Source organism: Wasmannia auropunctata, unplaced genomic scaffold, assembly GCF_000956235.1.
Source record: "Wasmannia auropunctata unplaced genomic scaffold, wasmannia.A_1.0 LD334250.1, whole genome shotgun sequence".
Taxonomy (NCBI): domain Eukaryota; kingdom Metazoa; phylum Arthropoda; class Insecta; order Hymenoptera; family Formicidae; genus Wasmannia; species Wasmannia auropunctata.
This window is the reverse complement of record NW_012028640.1, coordinates 178,230-196,699: the sequence shown is the minus strand read 5'-3', so window position 1 is coordinate 196,699 and position 18,470 is coordinate 178,230. Positions and strand designations below refer to the sequence as shown.

The following is an 18,470-nucleotide window of genomic DNA, read 5'->3' as shown; positions in this document are numbered from 1 at the left end:
TGTGTGCCTTGTCGACTCAGTTGTATGCTATACGAAGTTATTACGTGAGAGAGAGAGAGAGAGAGAGAGAATGAAAACGGGGCAAGATGCACGTGCCGTGGCATGCTTGTGCGCGAGCGCCCGCGTAACACCGGAGGAATCCGCCGCGACTCCTCAAGGTTACCGTCGCGGAAAAGCCGAAGCGCTTCCACGCCCTCGCGACGCGCCTCCGACGAAAATAGACCCCGTCGACCGGAGCGGAGATTGCCGACAGAGTGGAAAATTGGCTTAATTCCGCGACGTGTAAACGAGCGCTTAAGTGTGTCGAGAAAGTTTTATGGGTTATCGCGGCGCGGAAACATTGGCGTCGCGCCAGCCGCCGGCGGCGGTCGACCCTGCGGGCCAGATCTCCGTCGGTCGCTGGATTATTAATTGTTTGACGATCCGTTAAGTCGTACTTCCACGAATTATTAACGGTATGCTTGACAGGGGGGAAAGTCTGGCGGGGCGGCGAAAATTCACGGCTGTGAATGGGATCGTCTGTGTACCGCGCTGCGCCGCGTCTTTCACGTTCTTCATTAAGGTATCTTTCATGAAACAATTCAATAAGTAACTTAATAACTACGTGATTGAGGTAGTGCAGCGGTTATGAAAAAGTTTCGAGTTCTCCGCATTTAAAATTCGCACCGCGTATAAGGTAAATGGTTCGGCTTGAACATTTAGGTACGTAAAAGAACGAACGATTGTGGTTCGCAATAATTTTTCTCTATTATAATATTAGCAATCTTTTTGTCAAGTACATTTCTGGATGAGCGTAAAGAAAGCCGCGTTGTGTTTGCTGGTATCCAGTCGGCAATTCTCTATTTCACTGCGAGAGAACGTTTCCCTTCCGGTACCGTTTTGTTTGATGATGTGTTGTTCATCGCGCTGCTCTTCGTGCCGGCCCTTTTGGGTGCTACGTACGCTACTCGGGACTAACATTCCTTGCAAATAGCTTGCTCGGTTTCGATGGTTTCCGTGCGCCGCCCGCGGTCCCACGATCTCTGGGACGATTTGAATGCGGGAGGCGAGCACGGTCGATCCTGGCGCGAGAACGCGATGCAGGCGGCATACGGACTACTGGAATCGTTTCTGGATCGCCTCGATCTACCACGGTCCCCTGACTGCGAGTAACTTGGCAGTCGGACTGCCAGTGGTCTTTCGTTGAGAAACTCTTGTCTTCGATAGTTTTTTTTCCGAGTTTTTATCGATAGTTTTTATCGATAGTTTTTTTCGATAGTTTTTAGTGGTTTTTTACTCTACATTAAGATCTCCGCGGGAAATAATATGAGATACGTTAGAATATTAAGAATGAAAAAGAATTTCAGATTTGATAAAATAAAGAAATGTTTATTGCACAGATCTCTGCAGCGTATTCAATAAAATTTAAAATTTACAAAATACATTCAATATTATTACGTAAATATTTTGGAATATATTACGATTTACATTAAAATCACAGAAAGTAGCAAATTTTATTATTGTATTATATTATAACTAACATCATATGTAGAAAGTTTCAAAATGATCAGAAATACAAAGATATATACATACGATATATTTTTATAGATATTACTCCGGCGTACGTTTGATGCAGAAAAATGCGATGCAGAAAAGTGCGGAAACGTCGGAAATAATCCGGTCGTGAATAACAGCGGCGCGACGTGTTTGTTCTTAATTAATACTGGAATGTGACGCAACCCCGCGGCAAAAGTATTGCGGGAATCGGCGGCTTCTAATGAAACTGCCGTCGGATAGATTAATATCACGGGGGAAAACTATTTTTGGCTCAAGGGCGATCGCGCGAATCGCGCGACGAGTTGTCCCGTTCGTTGATTGCGACTCTCGACACTCGGCGGAGAAAGGTGGCGAGCTGCTGCTGCTGCTGGCTGCTGCTGCCGGTGCGACTCGTAGGGACGAGTTACTTACGTAATGTCAATTACGGTGCCTACGATACTTACAAGTAAACATCGCTTCGTTACGGTGCGTTTATGCACGCGTTATTCTGTGTCAGCATACCTTGCACTTACTGTTACCGCAACAACGACGGCGCGAAGACACCCTTTTGCCGTCGTCGCGCCGCTGTCCCAGATAGCACGAGTGAACGTATCCGCCGCGGCGGTACCACACGCGGCGGCGTGTCGACGATCGTTTGTACTTGACGTCAGAATAAAATAATAATATTCGTGCACGCGAGACACATGTGCCGGCGACACTTTATCTGCGCGAGCGATATCCCCCGCGTTAGATCCCGATCGCGCGCGGATCTCGATCTCGCGCGAGCTAATGACATAACGATATAGTCATATATGTGATCGATAGCAATTTCAACGTCTTCCTGGAAATATTTGTCGGCTGTTCTTTTTTTTTTTAATCGATGAATTGCATCTTTTCACGACTCCGTCCGCCGTGTTTCTCACTCGCGTCGCGTCCGCAAACGTCCGCGTGTGTGCGTATCACGTACGCACATATGTGTACCTATATATATACGCACGAAGCGCGAACGGGGATTCACCTAGGGAACTTTCCGAGGCGCGCGGAAGCGTCCGGTATACGCTTAATTACCGAAATATCGCGCTACATTTCGCAATTTGTTATTATCGAACGACAAGCTAGACGATTAATAAAACAAAGTACACTAATTAATAATAATTTGATTTGCGTAATGAGCGCACCAGCGCATTTGCATTTATTGACAAAGTCAATAATGATTTATCGATTCGCAACCGGCAAATAATTGTGGGGCAAATTAAATTGGAATTAGCGTAAAAGCGGCGCCCTTTCTCATTTTAATTAATTACCTTCGCGACAACGTGACGCGCTCGCGCGCTTGCATTGCCGGCGGCACGAGATGCCCTTTCGTAATCAAGGAGGTGCTATTTCTCTTAGCAAAAATAATGTGCACACACACACACACACACACAGACACACACACACACATATACACGACGTAACGGAGACGACGTTTAATTATTTAACCCCGTGATTGAATAATGTCAAATATAAACAGTGAATTCACCGTGTATAACATTACTTAAGATCTAAACCGGCGAAGAATTTAATCTCTGTCCGCTCGCGTGGTGAACCGCAGATGCGGTTTATCAACGCCGCCAGATTTTTCCGCGCAACACTTACGTAAATATTTTCCGTGTTCCGAAATTGGATATTCAAATTTGTTAGATGGCGATCAGAATGTGCATAAAGAACGCGTTTGTAATACTTTTTTTTCTTTTCGAATAAACGATTCTGTAATGAATTCCCAATAAATTTTCTACATAATATATCTTCTCGATGAATACTCGTCAATTTAATATACGTTTGTTTCATTTAATTCGTTGCGAATAGTATCTTTTGACGCATCCTCTACATTCACTATCACAAACGCACGTGTATCCGCGCTACGGAGCGTCGCTCCAGCGTTAACGATCGCCAGAAAAGTATTCTTCCAGTCGGTTGTGCACGTGCGCGCTGAAGAACATCTCGGCGTCATCACCGCTCCCGTCGCCGTCGCCGTCGCCATCGTTGTCGTTGTCGTTGTCGTTGCCGCTGTCGTCGTCGTCGTCTTCGTCGTCGGATGACTTAACCAACGTGACGTGTGACGCCGGGCGTGCAGCGCGAGCGACGCGATAAGCAGAGATACGGTCAAGGCCTCCTCGGATGCCGGCCTATCCGTTCCCTTTCCGTCATGCTGCTGCATGTATGTACATGCAGCTGTGTGCGCGTGAGACAGAGAGGATGATAGATAGATAGAAGGAAAGAGTGAGAAAGAGAGAGAGAAAGAGAAAGAGAGAAAAGAAAGAGAAATTTTTCGTCTCGAAGTTTGCTCAGCTAAAAGAATGGACGAAATGTCGGAATAAATAGAAATAAGATTAGAAAAAATTTTAATGTCGCTTGGAATTTGTTACATCTTTTGTAATTTTTTTATAAACCACGATGTATATGTATTCGCGTATAATATTTTTTTAAAATGAATATAACTTGCTCTTTTCCTAATTAAATCTCAAAATATTATTTTCAACCATATCACATTCTAAAGATAATAAAAGTAACATTCTCTCTGCTTTGACGAAACTCTTCATGTGCGAAGATTTGAATAAATAGCCTGGATAGTATTTTCTTTCGACATTTCTTTTAACTTTAATACAATAATATGACAACTCCTAATTTTTTTTAATAATCCAATAATTTTTAAAATAATTTTTTTAATCTCCAAAAAATTGTAGAGAGATTTGAATTTACATTTCATAATAAAATAATAATTGCCCAACGGAACTGACAACATATATATTTGTGTATTATAAATTAAATAAATAATAAGGAGAACATAAGTAACTTATTACGTGGAAAAAGTTAATATAATACAATACACGGGGGAGAAGGCCAGACTCAAGAAGTATGCCGTAATTTAGACGTCGGAACAAGACAGCGAGGCGGACCGTTCGTCCATTTTACGTCGCAGTGCAAATTCGGCGAAGACCTTCGGCGGTGCCGAGACGCGATTGGTCCGACTGACCCACTGGCACTGACCTTGGGCCCACCCGACATGCAGAACCGACCGGCTGCCCGACTGCAGCAGGGTCACATGTCGCTCGTGCAGATTCGACAGCCGGTCGGGGCCCGGCCCGAATATCCTCGAGGAAGCGAGCGAGACGGGAGATACCGAACTGCGACGTAACCGCAGCCGAGTCTCATGGCCGAGCATGCATCGCCGACTCTTTGTAATGCCGAGCGGAGCGAGTTCGTCCCACGAAAAAAGTAGGGTAATTCGTTGTCGTGCGCGCGAGAGAAAGAGAGGAAGAGAGTGAGGAAGGAAGAAGAGAGAGAGAGAGAGAGAGAGAAAGAAAGAGATTAATGTCGCATCGCGCGAGGAAAGAGAGAGATTTCGTTTTGGTATTATTAATTTTTTACAGATAACGCCCAGCGGGATATAATAAATCGCGAACAGTCGGATTAGTGCGCTGTAACGTTTCTTCGCCGAGATTTATATTCGCTTTCGGACTGTTAATTTTTTACGTTACTCTACATATTTGAGGTACAAACTTATTTTTCGACCATATTCGTTATGCGTGCGCGCTGAAAATTTTTCTGTCCGACTTTTCGTCCGCTTTCATTTTACTCTTACTTAAAAAGTAAAATATACATAACTTTTGTAATATTAGCTGAAATAATATTACATATAAGAATAGTTTGGAGTAAAAAGTTGATTTTTTTTATGGCTTCCGAAAACGCAAGAGAAAGAGTATTTTATTCTCTTTAAATTTATGCATGCAGTTTCGGTATATAAATCAGATTATTTTGTGCCCCTCCATTGTCGCTTCTACTGCAGGAAATTATTAAATGAGAAAGTTCGTATGATTTCAATAGACTTTATTTTTGGAATTTCACCACGCGCTACGGTCATCTTCCGATAAGAATTCTGTTTTTACTTTCGACGAGCAGCATAATCATTTCCTATTGAAGCCTACGTCTACGAGCGCCGCCATCGCATACGATCGTTCTCCTTTCTCCTTTTTTTTTTACCCGCGCCAAATAAATAATTCATGCTCCTTTTCGCGCAATAACGTTTACCTCGTGGCCTTGTCGCGCTCCTTGATCCCGCGGTGACGAGACAACCGCTGCCGCGATCTCTTACCGGTTATTGTTCGAGGGCGCGAAATTCGCTACAAAGGTACACCGAGGGTCGAGAGAATCGTCAACGAAATAAAGTTAAAAAAAAAGACGAGTAAAATGGAGGAGAGAGAGAGAGAGAGAAGGACGAGGTGTCCAATTTCGGATTTCGGACGGGCGAGGCCGCGCGGCCGGCCACCGCCGATTACATTTTATCCACGCGCGCTTATGTGCCGCTTATGTTTGTGAATAAAAGAGAAACGTTCTACTTTTTATTCATTGCAACATGAATCTGATTTAAATAATCTCCGTACTCTTAATCCTTAACAAAGGCACGTATACACACGTGGCAAGTAAATCTCTCATACAGATGCAAAAGAAACATGCGATGTTAAGTCAGTAAATTTATTATTCGCCTATACATGACATTTATGAATAGAAGCGTGTAATAATTGACACAGGGCAAAAAAAATGTAAAAATAACTTAAAAAAAAAACGTAAGAATAACTTAAAAAAAATGTAAGAATAACATAAAAAAAAAAACTCAAGACTTCCGCCGCAAGAGTTATACGGAATTGCGAACCCTTGCACCCGAACGCGGCCGAACAAAGAAGACCCGATTCCGTACCGAGGCAGAAATAATGGCGCAACAAAGGGAAAAAAAAGGGAGGCACGTCGTTGCGACGCGCCGCAGCTGTCTGAAGAAACGCCGAATCGGCCGAGTCGGTGGAATCGGCGCCGAAACGGCGACGGAGGAGGCCGCTCGGTTCTCTCGGCGCGCGGACCGGACGCGCGCCGCGCGCGAGGCTAAAACACGCTCACGAAGATTTCGTATGCGTGGCTCCGCCTCCTACTCCTATCCGACCCATTCTAAACAAATGAATCATGCTCCAAAATGGCCGACTGAATTTAGACGTCACGTGGCATCGGCGCACGCAAACCAGCGCGTGCACGGCAACCCGCGTACACACGCTCACGCGGTCACACGCACGTTCGCCGTCACGCCGGGCCGGGCCAGGCCGGGCCGAGCCGGGCCACGCGGAGCAAAGAGCACAGGCTGCACGTTGTACCGAGGAATTTCACGCGCACGAAATGACGGGGACTGCAGCTGCTGTCGCTGATCGAAAGCGCGAACCTTTCTGCGGAGGAGACGCGACTTTTTTTCATTGTACTTTGAATAATTTTCGTTAACGGAGGCACGAAGCAGCAGCATTTACTTCTAGCCGATTAGCTATGCTACCGAAAATTTCCGATCCACTTTACTGTTCGATCGACCTAGTTGCTATAGAAATGAGCGAATGTAGTTATTAGATATCTTCGGAACGAAGTGCGAATGACCGTAATAATCAGTATTGCATAAATCGCGAGCTTTTTGTATAATATATTTAATATATTTTTTTTAAGGATTGATGTGAAAGAATTATTCAACAAGAAGTTGCAGGAATTAATGAAAAATATGGGAAGCGTAAGAAATCGAGGCGAGATAAGTTCAAGTCACCGCGCCAAGCATCAATGCCGATAACGGAATCATCTGTCTAATCATTGGGAGATATGGATGTATTATATAATATTCTTGTGTCAAATGAAGCAACGCGCGCGCTGTATATCTAAATTGTTCGTCGCTACGTAATTACTCGGCAAAACCCGGTTTGACTGCGCGAGCTAACAAAGGCGAAATAATTGGGAGCGACGCGTGTGCTCCCAAGTTCGAATTTGAGAAAGACGGCAGAAGATTTGCGCCGCCGCGGCCTATTGTCTAATCGCATTCTTGTTGCATTATGCACGCGGGAGGCGCGAGAAACGAGGTAGACGCGCAAGGCACGTTCGTCGTGATTCCTCCTCCTCGAACGCCGTCGCCGCCGCGCCGAACGGTGCAACGTAACTATCGCCGGCAGCGATTCTCCGTGTCTGTCGCGTCGCGCCGGCCACGGCGATCAGCGGTGAATTGACGAGAGACGCGACGGTAGGCGGACATTTTTCGGTACGTGGCACAGGCATTGGCTCACAAAGAGAAAGGCTTTAGAGCGGGTTGACTGGCTGCACATAACGGCTAAGCGCTGCTTAGAAGGCCGGCGGAAAATTTAATGTCAAGTATACATGGAATCGGATTTACGGCATAATGCGGCGACGTCGATCGACTCTCCCTCTCTACTCCAAGCCTCTCGTCTCGCGCGTATCTCCCTCTCCTGTCTCTCTTGTCTTGTGCACTCACGCTTACAACACGTGTAAACGCGCGCACATGCTTCGCGGGAAATAAAACAGTTGCTTTGTAATTTATTAAAAATGAGGAATCTTCATTTTAGGAAACAGCGTGGACGTCTTCGCGAATAATTAATTTTTTCATTGCGCGCGGTTACAGAATTCCTTAGAACTTTTTATGCTGGATATCTTTTAGAATATCAAATTCGATATTTAGTTTTTTTTATAAGTTAAAGAAAAACTTTAGCTACTGCAATTTTTGAAGTTTTATTATAAATAATTTGATAACGTTTTTATATGAAAAAAATGTAATTAAAAGATATAATGATATATATTTTCGTCGAACGTACAACTAGTCTTAAAATTTTATTAAGTTTATCAAGTCCTAAATGCATCAACAAGAGACATTTTGTTATCTACTATCCGAATAATGAAATTTAATTTATTCAAACATTTAAATTTTCAACATTGAATAACTTTGAATATTTGACACTGGGGGTATTGACGTAATGATCATTTTTAAGCAGTCTTCTGTCTCTAAATAAGATTCTGATAATACTAAAAATAATAATAAACTTACATAAGTCGATGATGCTTTACGCTCGCTCGCTCGAATTATATTTCGCGAGCTCGAAAACTGCACGGTGAATTACGCGAAACCAGAATTCTAGACTAATATGGCCATTTGATTAATCCGGTTTTTATCGCGTTTTATCTACATGTGGAATCAACCGCGAGATTGCGGACGAAAAACGCGGCGCGATTATCTGAAAATTCCCCGAAGCGTTACACGCCGCGCGGCAAGCCTCGGTCGCGTACGCGCGCGGTACATGCGAAAAAGTAGAATATTATTGGAGAGCAGAGCTCTCGATTCGTCATAGATGACCGTGAGTGATAGGCGGGCTTGTGTGCGCACGGAACTTGCCATACTTCTCCACGGGCGAATCTCTCTCTTTCGCGCTGCGCGCGCTCCATTAACCCGCGAAAAATATCGTACACATTTTTACGAGGGAGGGGAGGAATATCGACGAATCCTCCCGTAATGGACAATTTGGAGTCGACGTGTCGGATTTCCATTCTTCCCCTCGGGGGCGAATAATATATCTTTCTGGGAGCTTCAAGATAATTATTTGAACCCGTCATTACACGGAAGCCACGCGCGTCGATCAAGCTTGCCGGACAGAACGAGCAAATTAATTATTTATTCTTAAAGGAATATCATTTATTTTCAAAAGAAATCGCACCGCCCTCGAATATATACAGACAAGAGGAGAGAGAAAGCCGAATTATGTTTTATTGATATTAATCCTGGAGACAAAGGATTTATTCATACGATTTTGCGCCGGTTTTTTATTACGTCCGAAAAATCCCTCTCATCATGTGCTCATTTGTTGAAATTTCGTTTCGCCTCCAAAATGGCGCGGAATGGCGATGGTCGATTTCACGAGCGTTGCGTAACGACAAAAGAGGCGTCGTCGCCTAGGCGCCCTATCTAATCTCGCACTTTCGGCTGCCATCTTGAGACCCGAGCAGCACGCAGTGTCCGCGGATTATCTAACGAATTTTCTAAACCGCCAATCTGCCTCAAGGTCCTTCCTCGGCTTTCTCCTCCCTCGACTGCACTTTTCTCTCTTTCTCTCTCGTTTCGATCGTCCCTCACTCTCGTTTCGCGCGCGGTAGAGACGAGCGGGAGTCTTGCGCAAAGTTTGAAACCGTATGCGAAAAAGATAGCCCGCGCGCCGATAAGATAGGCCGATTAATAATAGGACGTTGCGCTGCGCCGCGCGGTTTATCTCGACATGCAGAGATGCAGACTTTATAGGGACGAACAATTGCCGACGTGTGCAAAAATGCTGCCGTCGGACAAATGTTGAAAAATCCGACGATATCTCTATAATGGCATATATATATATATATATATATATATATATATATATATATAGAGTTTTAAATTATTCTAAACACATCGCTACTATTTAATCTCTTTTACTGCCAACCGTATACGTCATATCGTCACGGAAATGCCCGTAATACTATTGCGCTCTTAAACTTAATACTTAAGATTACATGGACTTTATCTGATGTGTGACGTATATATTTTTTTTTCAACAAACGCACCTTCATCAGGGTTAATCGCGCGCTGCGAGCGAGACGAGTGGGTATAACGGCACCGATATTGCATGCGGTTACATACCCCGGGCATTCGATAGCGTCACGACGGAATCGTATATATTGCCCGACTGATCGTTCCGTTTCGCCATCTGGGTTCATGACTCTCACGTGACAATAACGTCGTTGTCGTGACTGCGATTTAGCCAGAAAGTACGACCGTCGAACGTGCCTCGGACATCTTTCTAGTGCGCGCGCGATGCATGCGAGGCGAGGCGAGGCGAGGCGAGGCGAAGCGAGGCGAGGCGAGGCGAGCAAGCGAGCGAGCCTGTGGCCGCGGCTCGAAGTTCGTCTCTCACCCTCTTTATAACGGGTCGATGGCGCCGTCCTCTATAAATTAAATTCGATGCATCGAATCTCTCCCTCCCACTCCGAGAGCGCGCGCTCTCCGTTGATGCGATTCGTTCCCTCGTTTCTCGTGATTTTTCGCCGCGACGAAACGGCCATCCGAACGGAGCGTCGTCGGACGAACGTTTAAATTTTGCAACGCGCGGCGACGAGCTGCATATTAGATTGTCTCTTATTCAAAGTGTCACGGCCGCGATGCGCCGCACTTAAGGAGCGAGACCGGAGCGGAGTGAGACTGGTCCCGCGCGTGAGTGGTTCCAGCAAACAAATTGGAGAGAGAATTTATGCATTGCGTTATAAGAGAGAATTTTTCTCGAAGTAAGCTGACTACGCGCTGGTAATGCATATACATAGATCATCAGGTATACTTATCAGTTAAATAGTAATGAAAGGAAAAGCGCGTGAATATATGCGTATATACAGAATATTCATCGGAAACAGTTTGAATGATTTTTTGGACGACAGTTGTCCCATCGAAATCGATATAATTTTGCACGTGAAAACTTTTTATCGATTTATTTGTCGCAGGTACTTAAAAAATTGCAAACTATTTCGATAAACATTTTGATGTATATACAGAGTCAATAAGTACAAACACAATTTTCAATGTTTTCAGAAACATTATTATGATTTAGATTAAAAATTGCGCACTCAGTTCAGAAATATATATGATTCCTTGGTGAAATATTGAGTGAGGAAATGTATTTGTACTTCTCGAATAAATGTAATGTAATAGATCATTGTGTAAAATTATGCATTAATTCCGAAAAATTGCTTGTCGATTTTAGTAGATCATCAGTCATTATAAGATTGCATTTTAACGTCATATGGAAAGCGATATTTCTATAAAACTTTGACTAACGATTCAAAGACAGTTTCCATTCCATCGTAATTAAATTCTTCTTGCATAATTCTGTCCAATTAGATGACCGTGTTTTGCAAGATTCAATGATATTCTGCGTTATTAATACGCGCGGTGGCTCTTTCGATGCGGAATTCCTGCCTTCGTCGCGGAGACGTCCGCGGGATCGTGCGCGAATCTGCATTTTTCATGAAACCTACTTGGTGTAGATCGCGAATTCTAAGAGTCACGAGCGCGACGCGGAAAACATCGTAGGCGACATACAAATTGCGGAGCCAGCCGGTGTTGCCGTCCGTGACTGGACGGCATAATTCGTATAGACAGTACGTGTTACCGATCAAGATAATTTTGATTGGAGCGACGCCGTCGCACGCGGGGCGAGTTTCTTTCCGCTTTTTGCGTCGCGCGCGATTGGCCGCGCGTCGACGTCTTTCGCGATGCCGCCGCGCCGTATCGCGACGTCTTTACGCGATGATCCTCAAAAAGTGAATCCGCGCGCGCGATGACGAGGCCGTGCCGCGCATGCCATGCGCGTGAATAACATCGGCGCTCGTTACGCAATGCCGGTCGCGACATTTCGCGAGGGTCCAATTCACGGAGCTCCGCGAAGCGTCACGAAGTTTTTCACGGAATGCTAATCAGGAGCCTCGCTTAATTGCTTCTCAGTTTTTAATCGCAAGAAAAGTACAGTTTATAGATAATATATCAGGGATTGAACGTGACAAAATTCGATTCTTTGGTTTGTTATAAATTATAACGAACGAACGAGTATAAATTCCTTTTTCAAATAAAAGAAACGTATATCCGTGACACGGTCAGAAATTAACAATTAAAATTGAACACACTCTTGTTTCGTTCTCGTGACGAATATAAGGTGGAGTATGATACGCAAGACGTTTCGTAGGATTAGCATTAAAATCCAAGAGTTTGCGAATTCAGCTGAAATGGAAATGACTTAGAAATGAGTTTTCGTCAGCGAGAATTTGACCCGATGACATGATCTACCGCAACTTAAGAATTTTAAAGGTCTCGCTAAGGTCTGAAATTAAAATACTCGGAAAATAAAATGTTAACCCAACAACGCATATTGCAATGTCTACCTGCAATCGAACAATTTAATTTGTATAGGAAATAATCTATTTTTTATTTTAATGTTAAAAGAAAATGGTAACCGTTGATTTTATATCACGTGTTATTTTCGTTTTCTATTTTTCAAAAGCCGTGTTTTCGATTGTGATTTTTTTTGCGTCGCGAAATTCGGAAAATGTAAAACGGTAAGGTGACTCTCTCGCAGGAGATACTTCTATTCAAAACGGGTTCTCGAAGGCACAAGCGCGTCAGAAGAGTTGGCAAGCGCTTGCGGCGGAGGACAATCAATAGAGGCTCGCATGTAAGAATGCATTAAACCGATCTACGAGCGTAAGACAAAGCGGCCATGTGACTGGAACAGGTTCCGGGGGAGCCGAATGCGCGCGTGTGTATGTGTGCACGCGCGTCCGTGTATCCGAGCTCTACGAAATGAGCCGAGCGTTCGCTCTAAAGATAGAAGTTGATGTGTCTTCGGCTAACGCAACACGTAGCCTTTAAATCAGAGTGCGAGCGCGAAACAAAGACAAATGGCGCCGCGATCGAGCGCGAGAGAGATTCGCGAGACTATTTGATAAGCGCCGCTATTATCGCGCAACGCCGTATCCGCCCGCCGGGAATGCTCAAGTGTTCCTCAAGCATTGGCTCACATTTCGGCGGACTTGCACGTTGAGTTTTCGATCGGTCAGATTTATAATTAACGCGTTCGTTTTGTTTCTGATGTGAGTAACGACGTTCCAAGAATATCCTGACAAATTATGAATGACAGAATGATATACACACAAACACATGCCCACATGCACACACATATACACACATATAGCGATATTGTGAGAAAAGAATTGTCAGGCGCGTTTGCTGCGAAAGTTTATGCAAAGCGTTTAGATCAGTAGTAAAGTAACCAGTACTTTCATCGTAGCAACGCGAGCAAAATGTTGAAGCGTAATGAAGAAGGTATCCCCAATTTAGCTAAATAATGCAATGGAATTTCTAGATTCGCGACGGCGCTCAAAAAATCTCAGCATCGCCGAGAAGGCACGCGCTCTCTCGCGATTAACTATGATAAGTCACACGTCAGAAGCGGACTGCTTGCGTTACTGCGGGAGTACTTTACGATGTATACGAGCCAAGTTGCCGCCGCTCTCGCAGTTAAGGCGTTGCCTCGTATCTCGAATATCAATGTTAATCGTAATGGGCGATTTAACCTCGTCAGTATGCGCGCGTTCCATTTTCCTACCCGACACGCGTTGCCGTGGCACACGAACTCCGGCGGACGTATGAATGACGCGGGGAGGGAAAAATGATCGTGCTTGCGCCAAGAAAGTGGCACCGTTCTGCTCGCGATCGCCGCGGAGTTGAAAAGCCGAGGAGACTGAAAGTACTGATGATCGGAACGACGATTTCGCTGTGCCCGATAGGGCTACCGTTGCTGAGTTTCATATCAAATTTTTCCATTTGGAATACACGCGGTTACTTTTCGTCTCATCGACATAAAAGTGAGAAAATAAAAATCCGAATTAAAGGCAAAATTGCAATTAATAATCTATATATTCTTTTCAATGCAGCTGCCAGAATTTCTTTCATTTCTTCGTTAACAAGAATTTAAAATTAACAAATACCTTCTTCGAATCGTCATATATAGATGCTCACCTTATCATATTTGATTATCCTCATTTCTCATACGTCTTACGAGGAGCGCTCTAGAACAGCCCGAAACGAGAGCCAGTTGAGTGGCCTTTATCCTCCCTCCGTCTTTCCGAAAGATCGAGTCCGCGAAGGAAGTCGAAACTTTTGCGGCGCTCTGTACCCGGTGCCACACCGTCGCAGGTACAGAGGAAGAAGAGGGAACGGGATAGTGAAGAGAAGGCGGAAAGAGACAGAATCGGGCGCGCACGTAAAATGTGCAATTGGACCAACGGCGATACCCACGATGACGACGTCGATGACGAGGGGAGGACGATGTACACAACACGGCTTGGCGTTTCGTGGCTCTCTCGGTGGCCTTTGCAGAGATGCGCGTCCGCGTGCACGTGCGCGCACACGTATACACGCACGAGCGTATGCACGCGTGCACTTTGGAGAACGGTGATACAGTGGAGCACTTGTGTGCGTCGCCGCTTCATTGTCGTCGTCGTCGTCGCCGTCGTCGTCATCGTGGTCGCCGTCGGCGTCGTTGACGACGTCCACGACGTCCGGATGATGGTGATGATAACCGGTCGCGATGGTGTGACGGCGAGCGTGGAGGAAGGTCGCGGTGGTGTTGGTAGCGTGCGATGGTGGCTGGTAGTGGTGCGTCTAGTTGCATCGTCAACAGTAGTAGTAGTAGTAGTATAGTAGTAATAGTGGTGATGCCGGCGGCGATGACGGACGACGGTGGTAGTAGTGGTGCTACGGTGGCGGTGGTGGCGACGGCGGCGGCGGTGGTGGTGGTGGTGGTGGTGGTAGTGCCGGGTGGTGGTGGTGGATGCCGTAGATGATGGTGGGGTGGTCGGATGGCGGCGCTCCCAGCGCGCAAGCCGTGCCGTCCGACGCGGATGCAGTTACGGGAGCGCAGCGCGACCCAACGCAACTCGACTTAACGTCGCATATCCGGAGCCGGATCAAACGTCGAGGCCTGGGCAAGTGGAGTGCGTGTGCGTGTGTCCGTCGTCTCGTCTCCCTCTCGCCCGTGTTTAACGCGCGAGTACCGGGAGCAGGGGGAGAGTGGCGCGAGGGGTGGACAGAGAGTGCAGGGAGTGAAAGAAAGAGGGAGAGACGCGGTTGCGGAAAGGAAGGAAGGAAGGAAGGAAGGAAAGAAATCGGAAGGAGAAACGGAGCTCCTTGGTCCGCGCCTTGGGTCGTTGCTAGAGTGAGAGAGACAGAGAAAGACGGAGAACGCGAGGGTGATCGTGAAAGGGTTGAAGGGCCGCGAAGTGAAAAAAAGAGGAGAGAGATCCCATCGCGCTGATCGAGACGCGAAGTCGTTGTCGCCGCTGCCGCCGCCGTCATTGTTGTTATTGTTGTTGTTGTTGTTGTGCATGCGCGCCGGATTCGGTTCGGATCGCCGATCGTAATGAAATAGTCCTCGATCGCGAGTTCGTCGTCGATTTTCATCGGCCGCCCCGTCGTCGCTACGGGCTGTCACGGTAAAGAGGACGAGGAGGAAGAGCACGAGCGACAGGAGAACGACTGGGTGGAATCGGCGAGTGAGAGAAGAAGAGATCACTGCTGATTGTCGTTGTTAATCGTGGTAGTACCCGCGACAGTGTTGTCGCATCACGATCGCAAGGGGTACGGAGACGGAGGGAGAACGCCGGTGATCCGCGAGAACCGTGTAGACACGTCGCAGCGGAACGGAACTGGAGCAACAGGCTCCTTCCAGAGAGCGAGAGAGAGAGAAGTTGGTGAGGAGGGGGTGTGGACGGGGGTGCATTGGTGCATCCGTCGATCGTCGCGGCGCCCGCGCGCCCGCGTGTCATCAGCCCGTACGACGTGGCTCTTGTTTCGCGATCGCCCGGTGCTCCGTTTTCGCGAGTGCACGTCTGGAAGAGGAGTCAACACGGAGTAGGGAGACTTCTTCGGAACTAAGATTCTCGCGGAACGGAAGAAGGATGTCGTCGATAAAGCGTGCCGATCGCGAGGACCGGCTGCTCGACGCGTCGGCGAGCCGCCGTGAGAAGCTCTGAAGAAGCAGTACACGCGTGAAAAAAAAAAGAAAAGAAGACGAAGGAGCTCGACGATTCTTCCTCGCCGAGAGTGAGTAGTCGTTGTTTCATTCGCGAATCGTGAAGTCGGTGGAGGAAAGAAAGGGAGAGGAGAGAGAGAGAGAGAGAGAAAAAGGGAGGGGAAAGGAAACGAGAAAACGCGTTTGTTAACGGCACTCCGAAATTCAACAATTTCCTACGAGCGCGCGTCAATTAGAGATATACGCGAAACGGAGTGACGGAGTACCGGTGGAAGAACGAAAGAGAGGTGCATGTGCATGTGCATGTATGTAGATCATGTGCGAGTGAGAAGGAGTGTCCTCCGATACGCGCGCGCGCGCGCGCGCGAGTGCGCCTTCTCGTTCGCGCTCGCGCGTGTGCGTCAAAGGAGAATGTGCACGTGTCATCGTATGTGCCTCTAGGTGCGCGAGGAGAGGAAGCGAGAGAGAAAGAGAGAGAGAGAGTGAGAGAGAAGAGATGGTGAAGAGAGAGAGAGAGACGAAGAGAGTAGAGTTATAAAAGAGGGGCCGATCGACGGTCCCTCCGCGCGAGGCCGCACTACCGTCGGTTCTCTTAGACACCAAAATGGCCGAAAAGATAGTACGCTCGCAAGCGCGAGCGTATCCTCCGCGTTGCGAGTGCATTTACGAGACGCGCGGATGACGATCAAATAGATCGCATCGTCGTCAGATGGGGAGGGATTCGGAGTCGGCACCGTAATTGCTCCGAGAGACGCCTCCGCCGTCATTTTTGTTATCGCTGTTTTGTCTACGATCATCTACCCTGCGACGACTTGTCTCTCTTTCTTTCTCTCTTTCTCTCTCTCTTTCTCTCTCTCCCTAGCGGCGAATTGACCCCGTTACGATCGTCACAGGCAAGTTATTTCGCACGCCGTTTCTGTCTCTCGATGTCACTCAAGTTTTCTCATTGCCGATGTGGGGACGATGTCGAACGATGCGTTTCTGGGAAATTAGCCGTTTGAGTGATCGAAACTATCATTTTCCTGGATGTACTCGAAACAGCCTTTAATAATCCAAGATAATTACGGAGACCAAACAATTTTTTTTTTTTTAATTCTTTTGCTTCTATTTTATCAAAGCAATTCAAAGCGCAATAAGTTAATTTTGTTCAATTATGAAATTTAAATTGTTGGTAGAATTTTCTGTATATCTTCACTCTAATTATCATCTATTTGTACTGTATAGGTCAGTTTTCTGCATTTGCTTATCAGACTTACGTAAATAAATAAAAGAAACTTGAAATTCAGTGAAAGAGAAGTAAGCTAATTGAAAAGGGATGAAGAAATGCACAAGGATTCATGAATCAACGTAAAAAGATAAATAAATTCCGAAAAAGTAAAAATGAACAAAATCGTGAAAAAGATCAAAAATAAAATATCCAGAGTCGGATTAGAATAGAGTACTAAAATGAACCGACTGTCATGTAATTGAAAATTGTTGTTTATACAAATTTTATATTTTGCATATTTGTAATACAACGTCAACATTATTGTATATATATTACAAAAAATGTTCCTATACTTTCTTTCACTTGGTATTTTCTCAATTAAAAAAAAAAAAATTATAATAATACATATAATAGTATGTGTACGCCTAGTAAACGCGATAAATTATTGCGTGAAGCAGTGGTTCAACTAGTGAGTCTCGTAGAAGTGAGCCGCATAATTATCATAAAAGAGAAGCGTAAAACATTTCTCCTTTTCGTCGGAATAGCCGCCGTTATCATCTTTTTCGCATATAATTTCGCGCTATAATTTTCTCGACGATTACATATAAACACGACAGCTAAAATTTCTGCCGGTACGCACTGTCTGCGTAATATCGAATCATAATTTCGCCTCGATAGAAAAGCATCGTTGTAATTATTAATCCGCGAGTTGTTTCACGCGAGCGAATTTGATCCAGATCGATTCCAATCGCGCCATTGTGTCGGATAACGTTTACCAAGGTTCTTTTGTGCTGGTGAGTTGAAAAACACACGTTGCTCTGGTGGCGGGGCGCGCGTTCTCCCTTAAAATCAATGCGAATCCGTAATGATTTGCGCTTTGAGGAATGGAAACATCAAACATTTCTGATTTTATTTGTCATCCGCTTCAGACAGGCGTACAATTACTCAAAGTGTGGCGAGATCGAAGAAAATTCGCGCGAGAAATAAATCGTTGATGTACGTTTGGACAAAATAATAGTCGAAACTGGCAGGTGCGTGATAATTTATTCTCTCGACTTAAAATTTGTCAAGTGACGCTAACGGTATTAAGAAGTGTATTAGTACGTATCAAGCACGTTATTCCAAAATGCGAAAAAAGTTTGTGAAAAATATAATTTTCTTGATTCGAAAGTTGTCGTCGTACTTGTAGCGCGACCTGGTATATTATTAATGTCCAACGTGCGATATCATTCGGGATAGAGAAACGCGTGACAAAATCGACAGATAGCTGATCCGCGATCCGAGTCAAAAATTGTGCGGCTTGAACGGGC

General features: G+C 45.6%; 1 long non-coding RNA gene across 1 annotated transcript in view; it reads left to right on the top strand.

The window, feature by feature from the left end:
* The first annotated feature begins 14,786 nt into the window (after positions 1-14,786).
* LOC105458917 overlaps positions 14,787-18,470 on the top strand; it is a 42,631-nt gene continuing 38,947 nt past the window's right edge. The window contains exon 1 of the long non-coding RNA XR_975596.1: positions 14,787-16,024. This is a non-coding gene — a long non-coding RNA (uncharacterized LOC105458917). The remainder of the gene's footprint in view (positions 16,025-18,470) is intronic.